This window comes from Phoca vitulina, unplaced genomic scaffold (genome assembly GCF_004348235.1).
Source record: "Phoca vitulina isolate PV1807 unplaced genomic scaffold, GSC_HSeal_1.0 scaffold29, whole genome shotgun sequence".
NCBI classification, from domain to species: domain Eukaryota; kingdom Metazoa; phylum Chordata; class Mammalia; order Carnivora; family Phocidae; genus Phoca; species Phoca vitulina.
The window spans coordinates 5,492,677-5,516,862 of NW_022589732.1; the positions used below are offsets into that span (position 1 = coordinate 5,492,677).

At 42.6% G+C, this 24,186-nt stretch overlaps 1 long non-coding RNA gene across 3 annotated transcripts in view; it reads left to right on the top strand.

Moving 5' to 3' along the window:
- The window catches only part of LOC116644187, a 251,890-nt gene that overhangs the window by 36,072 nt on the left and 191,632 nt on the right, over positions 1 to 24,186 (top strand). For 2 of the 3 annotated variants that reach the window (XR_004301717.1, XR_004301719.1), the window contains exon 2: positions 14,678 to 14,847. This is a non-coding gene — a long non-coding RNA (uncharacterized LOC116644187). Of the gene's footprint in view, positions 1 to 9,929; positions 10,898 to 14,677; positions 14,848 to 24,186 lie in introns of those variants that run through there. The other variant, XR_004301718.1, reaches the window with a different exon arrangement.

Consider the following 24,186-nt stretch of genomic DNA (forward strand, 5'->3'; position numbering starts at 1 on the left):
ATAACCAAGATGTCAGAGTTGGAATTCAGCCTAGCAATTGTGAAGACAATGGCTAGAATGGAGAAATCAATTAATGGCAACATAGAGTCTCTAAGGGCAGAAATAAAAGGTGAATTGGCAGAACTTAAAAATGTTCTCAATGAGATCCAATCCAATCTAGATAATCTAACAGCTAGGGTAACTGAGGCAGAAGAACGAATAAGCGACCTGGAAGACAATATAATAGATAAAAAGGGAAAAGAGGAGGTTCGGGAAAAACAACTCCGAATTCAGGAAAATAGAATCAGAGAAATAAGTGACACCATGAAGCGTTCCAATGTCAGAATAATTGGAATCCCGGAGGGAGTGGAGAGAGAGAGAGGACTAGAAGATGTATTTGAGCAAATCGTAGCTGAGAACTTCCCTAATCTGGGGAATGAAACAAACATTCGCATCCTAGAGGCAGAGAGGACCCCTCCTAAGATCAAGGAAAACAGGCCAACACCCCGGCATGTAATAGTAAAACTTGCAAATCTTAGAACCAAGGAAGCCATCTTAAGGGCAGTTAGGGGGAAGAGATTCCTTACGTACAGAGGGAGGAACATCAGAATAACGTCAGACCTATCCACGGAGACCTGGCAAGCCAGAAAGGCCTGGCAAGACATATTCAGGGTACTAAATGAGAAGAACATGCAGCCAAGAATACTTTATCCGGCAAGACTGTCATTTAGAATGGATGGAGAGATGCAGAGCTTCCATGACCAGCAGAAACTGAAAGAATATGTGACCACTAAGCCGGCCCTGCAAGAAATATTAAGGGGGGTTCTATAAAAGGAGAAAGACCCCAAGAATGATATACAACAGAAATTTACAGGGACAATCTATAAAAACAACGTCTTCACAGGCAACATGATGACAATTAATTCATATCTTTCAATAATCACTCTCAATGTGAATGGCCTAAACGCTCCCATAAAACGGCACAGGGTTGCAGATTGGATAAAAAGACAGGACCCATCCATATGCTGTCTACAAGAGACTCATTTTGAACCTAAAGATACATCCAGACTGAAAGTGACGGGATGGAGATCCATCTTCCATGCCAGCGGACCTCGAAAGAAAGCTGGGGTAGCAATTCTTATATCAGACAAATTAGATTTTAAACTAAAGTCTGTAATTAGAGACACAGAAGGACACTATATCATTCTTAAAGGGTCTATCCAACAAGTAGATCTAACAATTGTAAATATCTATGCCCCCAACATGGGAGCAGCCATCTACTAAAGCCAACTGTTAACCAAAATAAAGAGTCATATTGATAACAATACGTTAATTGTAGGAGACCTCAATACTCCACTCTTAGCAATGGACAGATCCTCTAAGCAGAAAATCAACAAGGAAACAAGAGCTTTGAATGATACATTGGACCAGATGGACCTCATAGATATTTACAGAACATTCCACCCTAAAACAACAGAATACTCATTCTTCTCGAGCGCACATGGAACTTTCTCCAGAATAGACCACATCCTGGGTCACAAATCAGGTCTCAACTGATACCAAAAGATTGAGATTATTCCCTGCATATTCTCAGACCACAATGCTTTAAAACTGGAACTCAATCACAAGAAAAAAATTGGCAGAAACTCAAACACTTGGAAGCTACAGACCACTCTGCTCAAGAATGTTTGGGTCAACCAGGAAATCAAAGAAGAACTTAAACAATTCATGGAAATCAATGAGAATGAAAGCACATTGGTCCAAAACCTATGGGATACTGCAAAGGCGGTCCTAAGGGGGAAATACATAGCCATCCAAGCCTCATTCAAAAAAATAGAAAAATCCCAAACTCACCAACTAACTCTACACCTAAAAGAACTAGAGAAAAAGCAACAAACGATGCCTAAGCCACACATTAGAAGAGAAATAATTAAAATTAGAGCAGAAATCAATGAATTAGAAACCAGAAACACAGTAGATCAGATCAACAAAACTAGAAGCTGGTTCTTTGAAAGAATTAATAAGATTGATAAACCACTGGCCAGACTTATCCAAAAGAAAAGAGAAAGGACCCAAATTAATAAAATTATGAATGAAAGGGGAGAGATCATGACTAACACCAAGGAAATAGAAACAATTATTAGAAATTATTATCAACAACTGTATGCCAATAAACTGAGCAATCTGAATGAAATGGAGGCCTTCCTAGAAACCTATAAGCTGCCAAAACTGAAACAGGAAGAAATTGACAACCTGAATAGGCCAATAACCAGTAACGAGATTGAAGCAGTGATCAAAAACCTCCCAAAAAACAAGAGTCCAGGGCCTGATGGATTCCCTGGGGAATTCTACCAAACATTCAAAGAAGAAATAATACCTATTCTCCTGAAGCTGTTTCAAAAAATAGAAACAGAAGGAAAACTTCCAAACTCATTCTGTGAGGCCAGCATTACCTTAATCCCCAAACCAGGCAAAGACCCCATCAAAAAGGAGAATTTCAGACCGATATCCCTAATGAATATGGATTCCAAAATCCTCAACAAAATCCTAGCTAATAGGATCCATCAATACATTAAAAGGATCATCCACCACGACCAAGTGGGATTTATCTCCGGGATGCAAAGGTGGTTCAACATTCGCAAATCAATCAATGTGATAGAACACATTAATAAGAGGAGGGAGAAGGACCATATGGTCCTCTCAATTGATGCAGAAAAAGCATTTGACAAAATACAACATCCTTTCCTGATTAAAACTCTTCAGAGTATAGGGATAGAAGGAACATTCCTCAAGTTCATAAAATCCATCTATGCAAAACCCACAGCGAATATCATCCTCAGTGAGGAAAAGCTGAGAGCCTTTCCCTTAAGATCAGGAACATGTCAAGGATGCCCACTCTCGCCACTATTGTTCAACATAGTACTAGAAGTCCTAGCAACAGCAATCAGACAACAAAAAGAAATAAAAGGTATTGAAATTGGCAAAGAAGAAGTCAAATTCTCTCTTTTCGCAGATGACATGACACTTTATGTGGAAAACCCAAAAGACTCCACCCCCAAATTACTAGAACTCATACAGCAATTCAGTAATGTGGCAGGATACAAAATCAATGCACAGAAATCAGTTGCTTTCTTATACACTAACAACTCAAGTGTAGAAAGAGAAATTAGAGAAATGATTCCATTTACAATAGCACCCAAAACCATAAGATACCTCGGAATAAACCTAACCAAAGAGGTAAAGGATCTATACTCTAGGAACTACAGAACACTCATGAAAGAATTGAAGAAGACACAAAAAGTTGGAAAAATATTCCATGCTCATGGATCGGAAGAATAAACATTGTTAAAATGTCTATGCTACCCAGAGCAATCTATACCTTCAACGCCATCCCGATCAAAATTCCAATGACACTTTTCAAAGTGCTGGAACAAACAATCCTAAAATTTGTATGGAATCAGAAAAGACCCCGAATCGCCAAGGAGATGTTGAAAAAGAAAAACAAAGCTGGGGGCATCACGTTGCCCGATTTTAAGCTATATTACAAAGCTGTGATCACCAAGACAGCATGGTAGTGGCATAAAAACATATAGACAAATGGAACAGAATAGAGAGCCCAGATATGGACCCTCAACTCTATGGTCAAATAATCTTTGACAAAGCAGGAAAAAACATGCAATGGAAAAAAGACAGTCTCTTCAATAAATGGTGCTGGGAAAATTGGACAGCCACATGCAGAAGAATGAAACTCGACCATTCTCTAACACCATTCACAAAGATAAACTCAAAGTGGATGAAAGACCTCAATGTGAGACAGGAATCCATCCAAATCCTAGAGGAGAACATAGGCAGTAACCTCTTTGACATCGCCCACAGCAACTTCTTTCAAGATACATCTCCAAAAGCTAGTGAAACAAAAGCAAAAATGAACTTTTGGAAGACTTCATCAAGATGAAATGCTTCTGCATAGCAAAGGAAACAGTCAACAAAACAAAGAGGCAACCCACAGAATGGGAGAAGATATTTGCAAATGACACTACAGATAAAAAGGCTGGTATCCAAGATCTATAAAGAACTTCTCAAACTCAACATCCAAAAAACAAATAATCAAGTCAAAAAGTGGGCAGAAGATATGAAAAAGACACTTCTCTGAAGAAGACATACAAATGGCTAACAGACACATGAAAAAATGTTCATCATCATTAGCCATCAGGGAAATTCAAATCAAAACGACATTGAGATGCCACCTTACACCAGTTAGAATGGCAAAAATGGACAAGTCAAAAAACAACAAATGTTGGAGAGGTGTGGAGAAAGGGGAACCCTCTTACACTGTTGGTGGGAATGCAAGTTGGTATAGCCACTTTGGAAAACAGTGTGGAGGTTCCTCAAAAATTTAAAAATGAGCTACCCAATGACCCAGCAATTGCACCTCTGGGTATTTACTCCAAAGACACAGATGTAGTGAAAAGAAGGGCCATATGCACCCCAATGTTCATAGCAGCAATGTCTGCAATAGCCAAACTGTGGAAAGAGCCGACATCCCCTTCAACAGATGAATGGATAAAGAAGATGTGGTCCATATATACAATGGAATATTACTCAGCCACCAGAAAGGATGAATACCCAACTTTTACATCAACCTGGATGGGACTGGAGGAGATTATGCTGAGTGAAATAAGTCAAGCAGAGAAAGTCAATTACCATATGGTTTCACTTGTTTGTGGAACATAAGGAATAGCATGGAGGACATTAGGAGAAGGAAGGGAAAAATGGGAGGGGGAATTGGAGGGAGAGATGAACCATGAGAGACTATGGACTCTGAGAGACAAACAGGGTTTTAGAGGGGAGGGGGGATTGGTTAGCCCGGTGATGGGTATTAAGGAGGGCACGTACTGCATGGAGCACTGGGTGTTATACGAAAACAATGGATCGTGGTTCACCACATCAAAAGCTAATGATGTATTGTATGGTGACTAACATAACATAATAAAATTAAAAAAAAAAAATTCTCCCTTCCGGGGTGCCTGGGTAGCTCAGTCGTTAAGTGTCTGCCTTCAGCTCAGGTCATGATCCCAGGGTCCTGGGATCGAGCCCCGCATCGGGCTCCCTGCTTGGCAAGAGGCCTGCTTCTCCCTCTCCCACTCCCCCTGCTTGTGTTCCCTCTCTCGCTGTCTCTCTCTGTCAAATAAACAAATAAAATCTTTAAAAAAAAAATAAAAATTCTCCCTTTATGCTCTCCTTGTTCCTCAATGAGCCCCATATTTAACTTCACTTATAGTTAATTATATATAGTTTATAGATAAGGAAACTAATTCCTAGGGCAGTTAAATGAATTGACTATAAGGAGAAAACGTTTTATAAAAGCTTCTCAGTTATTATTCCTAATGTCCTCCTGTTTTATTTGAGGAAGACCACTGGCAATTAGATTACATTAGATATGGGTTTGACAAGCATTTAATTTGGCACTGATGATGAGCCAAGTACTTGAAAATGCTTGTCAAAGGGTTGAATTCTGTCATGGAATTCTCGCAAGTACCTTAAGAGGTAGTATTTTTTGCAGTTGTGAAGAACAAAGCTCAGAGAGGGGAAGTGGCTAACCCAAGATCCGACAGCCAGGGATCAGCAGAATCAGGATTCAAATGCAAATATTTGACTTCAAAGCCCTAATTCCTGAATGTACTGCCACATTATCTTCCTCCTAAATCAGTTAATTAAGGAGGCGCCTGCCTCAGAGACATTTGTTAAAAGGATTTTGTTAAGTAGATAAGGCTATTGTAAAGACCAAGCCCATTTAGCTGAATTCCTGGTAATGCACACCCGTCTGATCTAATCCAGGTGGGATTTTGGAAATGAACCCGCAGGTACGTGATCTGAAGACTGAGTAACTTCGGTGGTAGCCAGTCTCCAAGATAGTCCCAATGCTGCCCACCTCCTGGAATTCACCCCTCGTAGAGAGCCCTCACCCGTTGTACCAGGGCTGGTCTGTGCGGACAGCAGCCTGCAGCAGAGGTGATGGTATTTTGTGATGGCAGCTTAGCACGCTAAGACACACTAAGACATACTGCCTTTTCAAGAAGAGGTTATAAAAAAAAGACGGCAGCTTCTGACGTGGGCGCTCTGTTGGTCCCAACTGGGGGAGGTCTCATGAGTACCTCCTTCAGTTCGAGCCTCCCACCTTACATGCCTCACCTTATCTCCTCTCTCCCATCTCTGGGTCTAGTTGTTTGATGTGTTGTGCACAGCCTGATCAGCAGGACTGCGTGCCTGGGAACTGGGGCCTCCGGTCAACAGCCCATGGGGAGCTTAGGCCTGGCAAAGACTGTGGGAGTGAGCTTGGAAGTGGATTTCTCAGCTCCGGTTGGGCCTTGAGATGAACACAGCTCCTGCTGGTAGTTTACTGCGCTCTCGTGGGGCTCCGTGAGCCAGAACCTCTCAGTGAAGCTGCTTTCAGATTCCTGACAAAGCAGTTCAGGGCTTGCTAACCCTTTCTAACTCACCATTGGATCCGCCTTGGTACATAAGAGGACTGTGACTCCTCACTCCTTTCTTTTACCAGGGTCCTCTCTCCTTGAGGGGCTGTTGTGGTTTTCAATAATAATAGCTTTTCGCCCTTATCCTAATTTGATAGGAATTTGTTTGTGAACACCCCAAATGTATAGAGACAAAGTACCTGTTACCTAAGTTTTACATTTGTTCTCTGAATGAAACTCATCAACATCTGCACAATCCCTCCAGATGTGATGGCTAATTTTCTGTGTCAAGTTGACTGGGTCACAGGGTGCCCAGATCGCTGGTAAGATATTTGTGGGCCTGTCTATGAGGGTGTTTCTAGAAAAGATTAGCATTTGAATTGGTAGACTGAGTGATAAAGAAGATGCCCTCCCCAGTATGGGTGGGCATCGTCAATCCATTGAGGGCCTGAATGGAACAAGAAGATGGAAAGAGGGAAAATTTGCTCTCTGCTTCAGCTGGGCATCTGTCTTCTCCTGCCCTCAGATGTTGAATCTCCTGGTTGTGAGGCTTTCTGCTTGGACCAGGACTTACGCCAGTGGCTCCCCTGGTTCTCAGGCCTTTGGTTTTGGACTGAAATGGTATCACTTGTTGTCCTGGGTCTCCCTCCACCTTACAGATGGCAGATCATGGGACTTCTCAACCTCCAGAATCAGGTGCGACAGTCCTTCAGAATAAATCTCTTCCTATCCATCTATCCCTCTCTCTACCCCATTGTTTCTGTTTCTCTGGAGAACCCTGACCAATACAGCAGGTTTGTGAGGACGTCAGTGGGGATGTGTGTCACTGTGTGTTTGATAAAGTGTGACAGCAGCACTGCTGCAACAGCGGCAGGAGGAGAGAGAGCCTGGGACGGCAGATGGAGTCCCGATTTCCATCCTGACTCTGCTCTCAACTAGCTCTGTGACTGTGATCAAGTCCTGCTACCTTTCTGCCTCATTTCTCATCTGTGAAAGGGAAATGAGGTTATTATGAGGATGGACTGAGATAATAAATGGGACAATGCATTGAAAAGCACAAAGGGTAATACAAATGCTGTGTAGTATTAATCAGGGTTCTGGTTATTATGAGTGTGTTAAATAATTAATCACATGATAGATAGTTTTAAGTGGAAATAAGGGATCTTCCCCCCAACACGAGTGGATTTGCTTTACAAAGTGGAAAGGATTCATCATCATCAGGTTAGGTCATGATGGATGTCCTCATTCATTCATTCATCCATTCATTTATTCATTCACCAAATATTTACTGCTATGCCTTCTATGTTCTAGGTACTGTTTTAGGGACACCTAAATGAACGCAATAGACAAAGACCCCTGCCCTCATGGAGCTTTTCCTGATATGTCCCTCTTGTGAGCGGCAGGGCTCTGGCCCTTCTTGCCCATGTTGGCTGTGTTTAGAAACAAGGGAGAATGACTGAACCGAGGGGCACTGTCCTAGAAGACGGAGCTGGGTGCCAAACCAAGGGATTCAAGAACAAAGGAGAGACAATGACGGAGGGGTCTAAGGCTCCCTAAGGAGGGCAAGATCTGGAGAAGTTCCTGAGCCAGAGGAAAAAGTGACTGCCAGCCTTTTGGGCAGTTCAAGGACTCTTAAGGAGAGGGGATCCTGGCAAAAGAAAGAAAGGAGGAGTGAGTAATCAAAATTCCTTGGTGTACAAGGTGGACCTGATAGTGAGTGAGGGATAGGGCAAGCAAAGCTGAATTGCTTTGCATCAGAGAATAAGAAACGGGGTTTCGGGGGCAGACCAACTTAGCAGGAGTGGAAAGATCACCTAGGGATATGGATATGACGATGAATGGTGGGTTTGGGTCACAGTGTAGAGAGCCTTTGACATGGGCAAGGATGTGGAATGTAGTTTTTGATGCTGTGGGGATTATAGATGGATTCAGAGTAGAGGAATGATAAAGTCTGAGCAGATCCATCTGGCAGCAGGGTACTGAACTGACTGGAGGGGGAAGCGGTGAAAGAGATTAAATGGGGAGCAAGGAGTTGACAGTTCCCTCTGTGTTCAGAGGAACATGGGTTTCCCATCCTATAATGTGAAGCTCTTCTCATCCTGGCTGCACATTAGACTCCCCTGGAAAATGTTTAAAAACTTACAGATTCTTAGGACCCACCCACCCCAGACTCATTTAATCAGAATCTGTGAGCTCATTTCCTGGACATCAGTCTTTTTTTTTCTTTTTTAAATGCCTCCACATGATTTTGATATGTAGAAAGAGATGGGAATCGATGCTACAGAAAAACCGAGCCAGATTCTTGTGTGTTATTGCCCTATCTTTATAAACATTTAAAAGGGAAAAAACATCATCATTGCAGGCTTGACGGGCTTTTAATCTTTAACTAGACTGTAGTGAACTCTCAGAATAAAAGAAAATGGTTGATAGAAGCCTACGGTGACAGCTGATGATGGTCATTCAGTTTATGGGGGTGTAGCCTGGAGCGCATGGCTCAGTATAAAAGCTCTACAGCTGGGTCTGCACGCTCGGTCCATTTTCCAGCCACGTTTAAACCCTTGTCCAAACTTCACTAAGCTATGTGACCAGTTGTAAGTTGCTTAACCACACTTTGCTTTAATTTACCCCTGGGACATGGTAAATATTCAGTTAATGTTAGCTCTTATCATTAGTGATCCTGAAGAATTTCACTGCAAGCCCAAAGAGAAAGATGTTGTTTGGGTCACTTCTGATTAGTTTTCTAGTTAGTTAGGTTCATGGTAGCTGATGGTTGACTAGGAAAGACCTAATTGGTTCAGAAGACAGTTCCAAACCTCATCTGTGGATTTTCCTGGAGGTCTCAGGAAAATCAGAATTTAGAGGCCACCTCATCAGAATTTTAGAGACCACCTCAGTACATCAGAAGGATGCCACTGCACAAAAGGGAAAATGTTCCATACTATAATGAAAAGCATCTTCAAATGGTGCCCTAAAGTCCCAGGCACATGGGATATAAACATTTCTTAGAGAGTTATAGATGACCATCAGAATGAATTATTGGGGCAGATTTTCAAAAGTGACTCAGGTTCTTTAATTTGAAGGCTTTCTGTTGGCCTTTCTTCTCTTGTTTAGGCTTGGGGGCACATATGGATCTTTCTGGAGGGTGGCAATGAGAGTCCTATGGTTTTGCACACCTTTCTTTTCTGGACCCCACTGGCTCCTAGCTGGGCTTTAGGTAAGCTTTTTATTCTTTAAGCACAAGATACTTTGATAAGAAAAGGGATCACCATCACTGGTACTCATTTCCTCTCAGTAAATGGTTTTTGCTATTTTGAGCTGTTGAACTTGTGTCAAGAAGCTGTGTCTTCTTACTGGATCTACCTCTTTTGAAGTCTGATTTGGTTGGTTGGTTTATTTCTAGGCTATGACTAAATTTGTTCCCTTGTACCCTAGTGTTTAATTAAATAGGGAAATTCTTTTCTGGTTCCCAAGAAAGAGATGCAAGTCAGTGCAGGTTAGAATGGACTGGACTTAGAGTGAAGTCATGAGACTGCCCTGGGGCATGAAGAGGGGAATTTCCTCCCCATGAGTGGCTGGACTGTGGGTCTCTGGAAAGCAGGAGCTATGTATTTCCCACAGTGCTTAGCACTTGGCAAATGCTCAGATACTTGTTGCCTTGAAGAGCTTGTTTGGTCTGCTTATCTGACCTACTGCCCGTATATCAGATGCAGCAGATGTAGGACCAGGGACCTCTTCTTGGGGCCCTGCTTCTGGGCCAGGGATAGGAATCTTTGGGGGATGAGCCAATCATCAAAGAGGAAGTTCAGTCCAATTCCCTGTTCAGAGGCTTCCAGGTTAGGTCAGAATAGAAGAGAGCCAAACAGGAGATGTGATCTTTGAAGTAGCTTTTAGGCCAGGAAGACCCAAAAGTTGTCATGCCGCCTGCCTCTTGCAGTCAGACCAGCTCAGATTTATGACAGCTGTGATATGTAGGATGTGATTGCACCTGTTTACATTGGGAACTTCTTTGCCTTAATTTATGAGTTTTCCTGTGTACTAAATCATGAAAGCTTTCTGCTTGCTTTTCAGTGAAAACATTTGACTTCCTTCCAACGGAAGCACATAATGAGTAGACACATTCCTATCTCCCCCAAACCCAGCTGAGCCACTTAAATTTGCTTCTCCTTTCTCTCTTTCCCTATCTATGACTCCTCTCCTTTCCTTTCCTTTTTCTGTTTCTAAAGTAGTCCACAAAGTTTAATTGCTCAGTGCCTTGCTTAAGTGTTTGAATTCTCTTGGGGGCACTTATGTGTTTCCTAATGCAGGACCAAATCTGGACGAGTTTCAAGCAAGTGGATGATGTGGCTTGGCAGAAAATAAGGGAAGCCTTTTACTCTGTGAAGATGCCAGGGTAGCATCACTGTTGGATCAGCATATTTGAATAGTTCTGGAGCACTGGGGCATAGGTAATGTCTTGTCTATGATGTGGGTAATATTGCAGAATCGGTGATAATTACTCAAGTGCTTTGAATTTCTAAAGAACTTAAAAACCACTCTGTCAGGCATTTACTAGAAAAAAGCTGAAGATTTAGGGAAGCTACAATAGAAATATGGGGATAATGGAATATGAGACAATGATCCTCCTCATTTTATTTAAGATCGTAATGTTGTTACTGTTACTACCACCACTACCACCACTAGCTAAAAGTTGCTGGGTACTTCGTATGTTCTAGGCACTGTGCTAAACTGCTTGATGTACATGCCCTCATTCTGTGCTCATTAGCTCACATCAGTCTTATGACATAGGTACTATATTATTTTTCGTCTACACTTGAGGAAGCCGATGCTTAGAGAGATTAAGTAATTGCCTGAGGATCCCAAGCCATGAAGTGCTGGGGCAGAGACTTAAGCCCTGTATATTTGCTCAAAGCTCATATTCTTAACTGAGACAATAAATCAAAATACAGTAACTGTAAATATATATGTTGATTCAATATTGGAAAAATTATATTGATTAGACGAAATCGTTTTCTTCAGTGTGATGAGCATATATGGTGTGCATGTGTATGTGTTTTTACTGCACTGCGTGGGTGACATGGTAAGTTATAGAGATGGACAATGCTATTAACCTGAGCTTGGAAGGGTGAGATCCATCAGTACAGTTAAGGATGCCTCTCCCCACTCTCCTGCGAATGGATTGTAAGTGTGGTGTCCCTGAATCAGAAAAATCAAGTCTGAAGGGGAGAATGTTAGAGGGCCAAAGACATTTGATTCAAGGAAAGTGGTTCTGGCATTTGTCCTTGATTGTAGGAAGATGTTTATTAGGTTGTGGTCATGTAGTAAGAGATGGGATGGTTCTCCCTGTGAGGAAGCCAGAACTAGAATTAAGTTCAACAAGGGGCCTGTGAACGCTGCCGGCTAAACTAGAGCCAAAGGCTAATGACTTGTGGTGGTGATTCTCTGAGCATTTAAAAAAAAAACAAAAACCAAAAAACCCACCAAAGAATTTCGTTAGTTATATTCTGTTTGTATTTTACATATACACTGTATTTTCATTTACTTTTTATTTTTGTTTATTTATTTATTTGTTTTAGAGAGGGAGAGAGTGGGCAGTGGGGGAGAGGGAGAGAGAGAATCTTAAGCAGGCTCCACTCTGGGGAGCTCAGTCTCCCCAGCTCCATGCGGGGCTCACTCTCATGACCCAGAGATCATGACCTGAGCCGAAATTAAGAGTCGGATGCTTAACTGACTGAGCCACCCAGGCACCCCTATTTTCACTTACTTTTTAAGAATCTTTCTTCGTGAAAATTTATTTTGAAAATGCAGTTTGTATCAGTTCTGTTGAGGAAAAAAAGGTGTAGGCCCAAGAAAAAATCCCTGATGGGGGGACTTGAACCCTTGGGAACTGGAGTGGTTGTTTTGGGATAAAGACGAGGATAATGCAAGGGAAGAGACTTTTCAGGAAGAAGGTGGCAGCCATTGCTGATGCAGCTGCTCTTCTTTTGCCACTGAATTTCCTCTATAGAGTTCTCCTTTGTTCAGCCTTCACAGGATGTGTGTTTGATTTCTTTCAGGCATGAATCTTTAACAGAATTAAAGTATAGAAATTTTAAGGTTAAATGGATCACCTTGTCCAGTAAAGGACAAAGAAAACAAAGATTAATGAACTTGCCAAATAAATGGAATTTATAGCAAAACCTCAACACGAATCTTGTAGATAATACATTTTATTTCTGTAAATTAGTGATTGTAAACTTTATTGTTTTTTTGAGATCTGTTATCACAAGTAATTTGTTACCAATAATAAGTGAAAGAAGTTTGCAAAGACCTTATTAATATTTTAAAGTATAAATTAGAGTGGAATTAAGGTTGTATCAGTCAGGATAGGATAGGCCCTGTGCAGTAACAAACAACCCCCAAAGTCTTAGTTGCTTCAGATAATGAAATTTTATCTTGTTCTTACTGTATATCTATTGTGGGTAATCTTGGGACTCTGCTGTGGATTATTCTCACTCAGGCATGAAAATTGATGGAAAGTTATCATATGGAGTGTTTCTAGTCACTATGGCAGGCAGAAGGAAAAGGACAAATCACTCATTGGCTCTTGAAGTTTGAAGGAGACATATCACTTCTGTTCACATTTCATTGTCCAAGATAAGATAGAGAGACTGGCCTAACTAGGAGAAGAGGGGAAGTGTGATCCCACCATGTCTTAGAAGGAGAAGAATTAGAATTTTGGGGAATAGCCGGATGACTACAATAGGGGTGAATCCTTTAACTACTGTGAATCTCCCACCGTGCCTTCTGCGAGGGTCACAAGAGTAGGGAAGTGGGGGCTCTTAGGCAGGAATTGTATCTAACCCACAGGCCATCTACTGTGTCATAACCTGTAGTGGTGTCTACAGATGGACATCACCCTTCAAGTCCATCCTAAGGACTAAGACTATGAACTCTTGTCCCAGAAGAGGAAGGGAAGCTCCATTCTCTCTGGCTGTGGCAGATCCCTGATTTGTCAGTGGGAAAGAGGAGTAAGGACAGGAGGACCTCCTAAACACAGAGCTTCTGGGAGCCCCTCCATTACTGATTTAGGCTTCCAGCAGCAAGAGTCTAAACCTTTCCTCTAAAGGTTCTTTCCAACCTCATCCCCAGCCACCCAGCTAAAGTCTGGTACTTGAATGTTCTATCTCCATTCTTTCCTCATAGTGAACATTTATTTAGCACTTGCTGTATACCAGTCACTCTTCTAAGCATCTGATACCCTTACTCATTGAATCCCTTGTGACACTCAGGGAGGTGGTACTGTTATTACCCCTGTTTTACAACAGAAGCCTGAGAGGTTAAGGAAATTTCTAGTAAGTGGGGGAGCTGGGATTCAATCCCAGATAGTCTGGCTTCAGAGCCCAGTGTATGGCCTCTTGGCTGCTAGCACAGTATAATATTTGGAGAAAATGAGCTCTATCTGAATGTGGGCATGAACAATGAAATGCTCAATGATGCCAATAGCAGCTCGCGGAGATTCTTGGGGACAAAACCCTCACAATCTTACACTCTCTATTTGAATCAATAGGCTGATGTGCCCGCGGCCCAGCAGGTACCTTCATCTTTACAGAACTAAGGCAGAACAAATTTATATGATTGACTGTTAATAGAGCCTCTGGCATGACCAGCCAGTGATAGATAAACTGAAGAAATATCGGTGTTTTAGAGAAACATAGACTTCTGAAGACCTAAACTCACGACCATGTGCACACAGGTAGAATTACTGTACAAAATCATTATTGCAAAATTAAACTTAAATGTTCCTTAAAGCAAAGGGGGTGCTGTCTAAGAATCAGTGCTCAAGTCATGAGAACCTATTAATAGTGTGCTGGTAAGTGTTTCACAATTGGTTCTCTTGAAGAAACAAAACAAAAAACAAAACAAAAAACCCAGCCTAATTGTAGTGGTTGCCAATTTCTGTGGTGTAAATATTCCCACCATTTCAATTTAAAGCCACCAATGCGGTGATACTGAATGCAGAGCTGGAGAGAGATGCTAATAACTGGTTCTTCCAGGTCAATACGAGCTGGCTTAGCATGCTAGTGATGTTAGACGGGAGAGGAAGGACACCCCAAAGCTTACATTTATAAAAAATGTGTGTTAGATTTGAAACAGTTTAACTGAGATGAGCCATCATATCAGAGTTTTAAGTGAGAAATGTTTTAGTTATTTTTGTTTTTAATATCAGTGAAACAAATTCTTTTCAGACACATCCCACCAATGCCTTTTGTGCTGCTCTTGGGGGTTGTTCTCTGGAAAATTTACTGAAACGGCCAGGAAGCTGCCACTTTCAAGAATTTCAAATCTGAAAAGAGAAAAGGATGAGGCCGTCAGACGGTGTGAGTCAGAAGGCTGAGCGCTGCCCGTGGCTGTGCTGGTGAGTAGCTGGGATGTGGGGCATGTCATTCAGCTTGAAGGGATGACTCCCTTAGATCCTTCTGGTGCTGACAGTTTATGGTGTGAAGTCCAGTTGGGGGGATGGTGAGAAGGAGAGCGTGAGGTAGATCCGTGGAAAGGGGACAGAAAAATGGACCAAGAGAAAGAGAAAAGGTGAGTGGGGGTATTGAGAGAGAAAGATGGAAGGACTCACATTTATTGAGAACCTACTATGTGCCAATGATATGAGACTGTGATGGTAGGATTATGATTATGTGATTATGAGAAGCACTTGGTTTATTTATTTATGCTGTCTAATTTCCCTTCTATACCAACTGCTTGAGGTAGTGATTACTCTCAGCATCTAAAGGATGAGGAAAATGGGCCTGGAGTTCAATTATTCACCCAAAGTCACAGTTTCAGTAAGTGGGCTGAGCTGAAGATCCGCACGAGGTCTGTGACGGCTGTAAATCCTGTGCTCTGTGCATCGTGCAGTGCTGCCTAAGTGGGCAGGAGGTCTGCGAGGAATGTTGGGTTAAGATCACTCCCAGGAGGGCATTTGGGCCATGACTCATGAATTATCCTTTTTTTTTTTTTTTTTTAAAGATTTTTATTTATTTATTTGACAGAGAGAGAGACAGCGAGAGAGGGAACACAAGCAGGGGGAGTGGGAGAGGGAGAAGCAGGCCTCTTGCCAAGCAGGGAGCCCGATGCAGGGCTCGATCCCAGGACCCTGGGACCATGACCTGAGCCGAAGGCAGACGCTGAATGACTGAGCCACCCAGGCGCCCCTCATGAATTATCCTTTGACAAGTTTGTGGATCTTCTTTGCTGCTCTTTACCTGCTCAGATCTTTAAATCTTAAGGGCTCCCGTCTGAAAAGGATGACTAAGCAGCCCATTAGGGCAGAAATGATCTGCTGGGATGATGATGATGCATCCATCCCCAGAGCAAGGGAACCCTGGGCAGCTGGCTAGCTTCGGCTCTGGGTTGGAGGTTATCCTCTGGATCTCCCTCTGCCCTGAAAGTCGGCAGGTCTTGAATTCGAACATCAAGGCTGGGAAAGACACCAGAGGAAAGAGAGGGTGAAGGAGAGAGAGAGAGAGAGACACAGAGGGAGAGAGAGAGACAGATTTTTGTTGCCCAGTAAAGACTACATCATCAGCACACTGATTCTCAGTCCCGGAGTCTGGCTGAAAATCAAAATCTGAATCAGACATCTGCTTTAATGAGTAAGAAAATATTGATTAAAAAGACCAGACTCCCTCAGCTCCCCACTCTAGAATCTCACTGCTTTGATAGCACAAATCAATACTCTCTTATGAAGGTTTAAGCTCTGATTTGTGAAATAGGAACTGCACCGAAGTCCAAGAAGAACTGCCCTCAGGGCAGAGGCAAAGCTCAAGGCAAGTACATTTACCACTCAGGGCATAGAGCCCTGGGTCAGAGCTCCTGCTGTGGGCAGACCAGGAAGGCATCGGCTTCCCCAAGCGCTCTCTTCACTGCATATACATACAGGGGTGGAGATTCCCTCTGTTAGACAGAGTGAGCACCGTGAACATGAATTACAGGCCTGACCTGGAGTGCATTTGCTGTAGGGTCATTTGTATCACACAGCCTGGTTCTGCCTTTTCCATTTTATGGGGAGCGCTTAGAGTTGAATGAATCAGTTCTGGTGCTGGGTAAATGCTCATCTCCTTTGTTCTTGCTCACTGGAATCGAAGGGTAAATGTTATTTCGGGCTGGGGAATGAACCCACATCTTGGAATCAAATGGACCCGTGTTCAAATCCCGTCGTCCCCACCCCGTATCTACATGACCCTGAGGAAATCCTTTAGCCTTGCTGAGGCTGTTTTCTTATCTGTGAAATGTAGACGGCAGTGGATTTTACCTCCTGGGATGGTGCAGGGATTCAGTGAGATGCTGCAAAGGAGGATGATTAGTGACTGCCTGATATGCAGTAAGCATTCCAGCGATCCCTGTGATTCTCCTAGGTTACTCGTGAGCATGTCTCTATGTCACAGCGCTGGTTGGGGTTTTAATAACTGGGAAAGCAAGTGTTACTTTATCCAAATGACTGCTTTATTGGTCATCCACTTGTGTTTCTGGCTCCACACCTAAGTTGGCCATTCTATAAGGCCTCCCAGTCTGTTCATTGCCCACCACCTGAAGTGTTAAATAGAGTCACAGGGTGCTAGTTATGTGTCAGCTCTGTGACCTTGGGCAAGATGCTTGTGCTCTCTGGGTCTTAGTTCCTTTACCTTTAAAGGAAGGGTGGGGTCATAGGGAATTTGACATCCTGAAGCCCTCTCTGGTGGAAATATTTCTGTATTGTTCTCTGTTCTGTTCTGGGGCACTGTGCCTCTTCCTCTTAATGTCTGCCTATGACTTGAAGAACTTCTCTGCTTTTTCTACAGTCTGCTCTTTCTCCAGGGTGGAGACTTCCTGCCAGTGGTCGCCTGCTTCTTCCTACCTTTTGGGGTTCCTTTAATTGGCACTCACTGACCATTTCAGTATGAGTGTTTCTTTCTCTGTCTGATGTCCTCTGGTCCCTGCTTCCTACTTCTTCCTTCCTAAACGCTGCCATGTTGTTTACCTATTTTGGGAATTAAATGACCTTAAACAGTGCACCTGTTCTGCTAGTAAATGAAGTAAATAGGGTATTTTGCAGATGTTCAAACCAAGATTCTTCCCTCTAAGTTGCTTATTAAATTCTGCATGACTTCTTTCAATGAAGACCAAAGTAAGAAATTCCTTGGATGACAGCATCAGAAATAGGTGTTCTTAAAAACAAACACATGAACAAAAGTAGGTCCACTATGGATTACTTAACTGATTGTGTGTCTCTCGCTTTGGTAGCTGGAAAGCTGAGAGTCAAATTTTGTGGCCCACATCTAGTAAGATTGTGTGGCAGGCATTTGAACTTAGTCTTTACCCTGAGTTCATTTTACTTTTCCTCATTTTATTTTTCCCTCATTCAAATTTCTCACTTATTCATTAAAAAAAAAATCCTATTATGCTTTCAAAAGTTGTGCCATGCCCTTTTAGAATAGGGTGAAGTCAAAGTAAATAAGCAAATGCATCCTGTCCATTTTGTATAGTTGAGTGCTTCACTCAGCCTCAGGGACAAACAGTCAGAGAAGGCTTCCTGGAGGAAGATGCTTGGAGGATCCACATGCATCAGCTATTGTACAGCTCAGTCAGTCCTGAAATCCCCAGAGTGGCATGAGGCTTGTGATCGGAGGTGTAGGGGTGAAAGTGAAATATGGAAAAATCTCGTTTAGGTATCTATATTAGCGTGGTTAAAACACGATGGTTAAAAGTCATCTGTTGAAACTTCAGACTGCCTTAGAGAAATAAGTAGTTCTTTCTTTTAAAATTCCCATATAACAAACTTAAAGAAAAAATAAAAAAAAATAAAATTCCCACATAACAATAATGACAACAAAAATATTTATTGAATGTTTACTCTGGGCCAGACAGTTCCCCTGTATTATCTCATTTTTCTTCACAATAACCTGAAGAGGTAGACACTATTAGCTTTACTTCACAGGTGAATAACTAGAGACTTAAAGCATTTGCCATGTAATATAATGTAATCATGGAAGTCAAATCCCACTATATTTGTGTCCACGCTCAAGGGGAGGAGATTATACATTCTGTCTGCCACAAAGAGTTCATGTAACTTAACATCCGTTTTTGTCTCAATGAAAAGTGAGAACTTCCTGTGTGCTTCTGGCTCTTCTTCTGACCACCATTACTGCGTTATGATTCCAGGACACCACCATGAGTGAGAAGCACATCAAGATCTCTACTCACCAAGTCTGTGCCCTTAAACACAGAATTCTTAACTCTGACTTTGACCTTAAGATCTGGCCAACCCATGATTTGTCTCACTCTCTGGAATGAACCCACTGGTCATACCTTCCTGATGCCCATCACCACTAAGACTACCTCCACTTGCTATCCTTGTCCCTATCTACAACCCATTTTCTTCTGCTACTTATTCTCTTGATAGGAAGACAATGGATGCATTTTAGTAATGGATCTTTGTAGAGATTAAAAGAAATTAGTACTCAAAAAGATAATGTTGGGGTGCCTGGGTGGCTCAGTCAGTTGAGTGTTTGACTCTTGGTTTTGGCTCAGGTCATGGTCTCGGGGTCCTGGGATTGAGCCCCACATTGAGCCCCACATTGGGCTCCATGCTCAGTGGGGAGTCTGCTTCCTCCCCTCTCTCTCCCTCTGCCCCTCTCCCAGCTCATGCACTCTCTCTCTAAAAAATAAAAGAGATGCTGTTATGAGGTAGTTTGATAGGCAAGGTGGTTAACAATTTTTTTAGGGCTTTACCTGTGGCCTTCAAAGACTTCCATGTGGGTTTCTAGCTACAGAATCCACTCACAAAGCTTCCTTCTGTAATAAGAGCAGCAAGATGCTCTCTAGGTGTCAGGACTGTCTTGCTTCCAATGACTGCCCTAGAGAGTGTGAGTGTCCTGTGAGGCCACCAGGGTGGACTCTGCACAGTCATTACAAGTCTCCTCTGCTGCTAAACCTACAGAATCCAGCTTCACCCAGAGACAGAGGGATTGTACTCATCACTTATTAGTGATGATTTAAGCCGTTGGACTAGAAGCATTTGTGAGTATAATTCTGCTTTCAGAATATTGCAAATTCTCTAATAGTAAGACTTTTCATCCTGGCCTCCCCCCCCACTTTTTTTTTCAAGTTTATAGAACCTTCTGGACATCACCAAGGCCTCCCCAGCCATCTATAAGCTGTTGGTATCAGTGTGCTCATTTTCTCAGTGGGAAGAAACCAAAATGAAACAAATAGAACACAGATTTCAGTCAAATCTGATTTCTGCCTCTGCTTGATATTCGGTGCAATGAGAAATTAACAATGTGAGTTTGCCCTGTAGCCAGAGGCTGAGAAGAAAGTACCCAGAGATCAGTCAGCCGAAGTTGCAAAGGAAAGAGGATGTTCTCCTTTGTCTAGCTGGCTTTGGAACAATAAAGAACAGGATGAAACATGATGGTTAAGTCATCTGATGAAACTTCAGACTGCCTTAGAGAAATAAGTAGTTCTTTCTTTTAAAATTCCCATATAACGAATTTAAAGAAAAAATAAAAAAAAATAAAATTCCCATATAACAATAATGATAACAAAAATATTTATTGAATGTTTACTCTGGGCCAGACAGTTCCCCTGTATTATCTCATTTTTCTTCACAATAACCTGAAGAGGTGGACACTATTAGCTTTACTTCACAGATGAATAATAGAGACTTAGAGCAGTGAAGGAACGCTCCAGCATCACAGAGCTACTGCCCTGGGCTAATATAGATACAGACCCAGGTGTGTCTCACTCCAGAGCTTACACGCTAAGGTCAATGCTTAGAAGCTGTCAGTACAAGGTCCCTGACCTTGTAAGAGTTCTTACTAAGAGTTCATACAATGATAATATGTCTGAGATGTGCTTCATGTTAATCTGGGTGGTGGGGAAAAAATGTGTGGTCACATACCAAATCTTAGTGAAGCTGGGGGAAGGTATGTGGAAGTCATGGTATTGTTCTCTTTACTTTTGTGTATGTTTGAAATTTCACATAATTTTGGAAAGATTGGTGAAGGGATATATAGAGTTATATATTTTATTTTCTTAATAGTTACATATTTTAAATTAAATAAACTTTAAAGGTCTGATGAATAGGAATTTCAGATATTCATGTTTGACCTGTCTGACCCCCGTGCATTTAGTCTCACTGCTCCTGCTAGAGTTTTGTCCTTAGCGGAGAACAGTGAGGCACAATGGTGGTTGCCAGTCACATTTCTCCTATTTTCTCTTAAAGACAGTGACCGTATTTGTCTTCTCGAATATTGTGGCATTTCTTCTGGTTTCCATGTATGTAGATAATCACACAGCTTCTGCCCTTTCTATTTGAAAACTTGAGCGGGTTTTCCTCTCTCACAGTTTGGCAATGGGGCTTCTACAGAGCACACAAAACACCCTGGAAAATAAGGAGCAGAGAGCAGGGGGCAGTGAATGAGATGGATTTGAAGAGTGAAGACAGACAGTGGCTGTTATTTAGAGATCAGAAACCAATGTGAAAGCGGGATTTGAAAAAGGAGGAAGCAGAGACATCAGTTAAGCTATTTACGAGAAAAAAGAGCCCAAAGTACATTGTAAAGGATAAAAATGTGGGCATTTATATCTTCATTAAGGAGCTTATTAATTAGAGTTGAGTTGTTAACTGGTTTATAGTTCCCTGGGACTAGGATGAGCCCCTAAGAGGAGCCCAGGCAGCGAATAGCCAGGCTCAATAATTACCGTGGCTTGCCCTGGGATTTGCCCCAGCCTCACAGACAACTTAATATCTGGCAGCCAGGTCTACCCAGGCGGTGGCTCCTGGCCAGTTGCTGGAGTGGGCTCCTCCCTTCTCTTCTTGAAAGCAAGAGCAACGCTGAGTAGTCTTACCTGGAAATGGCCCAGGACCTCCGAGGGCCTTCCTGATGTGCAGAATGTTCTCTCCCAGATCCTGGGTGCTCAGAGGGTCTCTAGGCCATAGTGACATACCCAGGCACCATGCAAAAAGTGGTCCCACTAGCAAAGAGTGGATGGTGTTTCTGGCAGAATGCAGCTACCCCTTTTGTTTCTATGTCTCTCATTTATGGTCCCACAGTTACCCCTTGGGCTTGATGATTTTATTGATTTTTATCAGATCTTGACTCTTCAGTTCTCCCTTAAGGAGGAAAAAGAATAGGCCAGGGGTGGCTGGGAAGAGAATGTCAATGTGGGAAGCTGCTAGATAAAAAGTGGGAGAAATCTGAGGACATGCTTTGAAATGAGTGCATGTCCTACCTAAAGATAATCCGATTACGGTTTCTAAACACAGCATGGCCTGGACAAATAGAACATATTAGAGGGTACATTTGCCCTGCAAGTTTATAACTGCTGGTATTGATTGCCACTTTTGGGACGAACCCCATGTTTTTGTGGGAATGTCCTCTGGGCCTGCCTAGTCCTCAGGTGAGGATGTGGGTGGGGCCTCTATGGTTGTGGGTAGGGAGTGTCCCATGACGAGGGTGCGAAGATTCTCTTCTCTCGTTCCTGATCCTGATAAATCCCTAGTGCCTACGTGAGAGAGAGTACATTTCTTGCCCCACTGGCCTAATCCTCAATTGTAAAGAAGATGAGCCATGTCTTTAGTGTCCAATCCCTGCCCCCTCCCCACATCCACATTTGTTCTCCTCTGGTTCTAAGTCTCTCCTCTTCCCCCGTGTAAAGACTGCTGCCTTTGGTGTCTTCTGGACTCTAGTAAGTAATTGAATATACTCATCTGCACAACAGTGCTAAAGGCTTCAAGTTGTCCTTGTTTCGGTTGTTCTTCTGGCTCATGGAAAGATTAAAGCTTAATGCAAAAGGATACTCTCTGATCATCGATTTCCATATATTTTAGCACGAGGGTAGTGAATATGTTATTGGAAGTCTGGAGAGGTCATACAGTAGAGTTTGTTGATGACTTTACCCAACCTCCATTTTTATTTAACCCTCCTTTCTGGAGAGGTCAGAAAGCTAAAAACGACATTTCCACTAGCTCTTTATACCTGTGGCTCCGGATGTGAAATAGATTCTTCCAAATAGATGCACTTGTGCTGAGATATAGACAGTGGGAGGGAGGCAGAGGCCGTCTTCCTGCCTCTTTTGTCTGTTTCTGCCCGCAAGCAAGGAAGGGGAAACGTGAGTTGTTTCTGCATCGCTATCCTGATGTCTGATCTCAGGCTCCCTGAGTACTGAGGGCCAGTTATGGCAGCGCTGTCTTCTTCTTCTTCTTCTTTTTTTTTTTTTTAAATTTTTTATTGTTATGTTAATCACCATACATTACATCATTAGTTTTTGATGTAGTGTTCCATGATTCATTGTTTGTGCATAACACCCAGCGCTCCATGCAGAACGTGCCCTCTTTAATACCCATCACCAGGCTAACCCATCCTCCCACCCCCTCCCCTCTAGAACCCTCAGTTTGTTTTTCAGAGTCCATCGTCTCTCATGGTTTGTCTCCCCCTCCGATTTCCCCCCTTCATTCTTCCCTTCCTGCTATCTTCTTCTTTTTTTTTAACATACAATGTATTATTTGTTTCAGAGGTACAGATCTGTGATTCAACAGTCTTACACAATTCACAGCACTCACCATAGCACATACCCTCCCCAGTGTCTATCACCCAGCCACCCCATCCCTCCCACCCCACCCCCACCACTCCAGCAACCCTCAGTTTGTTTCCTGAGATTAAGAATTCCTCGTATCAGTGAGGTCATATGATACATGTCTTTCTCTGATTGACTTATTTCGCTCAGCATAACACCCTCCAGTTCCATCCACGTCATTGCAAATGGCAAGATCTCATTCCTTTTGATGGCTACATAATATTCCATTGTATATATATACCACTTCTTCTTTATCCATTCATCTGTCGATGGACATCTTGGCTCTTTCCACAGTTTGGCTATTGTGGACATTGCTGCTATAAACATCGGGGTGCACGTACCCCTTCGGATCCCTACATTTGTATCTTTGGGGTGGCAGCGCTGTCTTCTTGATCCCACTCCTTGATTCGTGGGCTCCAGCCACATGGAGGGGATTGATTTCGTATTTATATCGCCAGTGGCAGCCTCAGAGGTGGATCAGTTTTACATTGTTCTGGGAGTCATTCCTAGAGGCTCATCTTAGAACCTGCTTCTTTAGCCCATCCATCAATTCTGTAAACTTGTGAATTTCCTGCACTAAAGCCCTTCCTGCTCAAAATACCTAGAGTGTTCTATATGTGAGGCGTGGAACCTTGACTATTAGATCCTTCAAGCGGTTTATATTAAACTGGCTCCTGAACCAAGGCCTATTCCTAGAATCTTAATCTTAGGTTTGACATGAAAATGAGGATGGAAATAGGGTCCCTTTCAAAGAAGAGACCATGCACATGTGGGGACTAAGTGCCACGATTGTGGCATTGATTTTCACTAGACCACATGTTCCCTGCTGTGCATGTCACCACTATTGTATAGAGGATTTAGGTCACTGGAGATTGTAGGCACAGCCGGGCTCCCCCAACCCCCACTTCCCCTTTAGCTTTCTTGGTGTTAGAAGGCAGATGGGGGTAGCTTCAATAGGTGAGGGGTATGTGTGTTTGCTGGTTGCCTGGGTCTTCCTTAATTGTTGAAATAGATCAGTGAGGATAATGTAGTCATCTTTCCTAGTGGGGTATGTAGTTTTGTGTGGGAATAATTGAATTGGTAATGGGAAGGCGGAAGTGTTGTTTTGTGTTGAAATATTCATTTCTCCCATAACTGTTGAGTA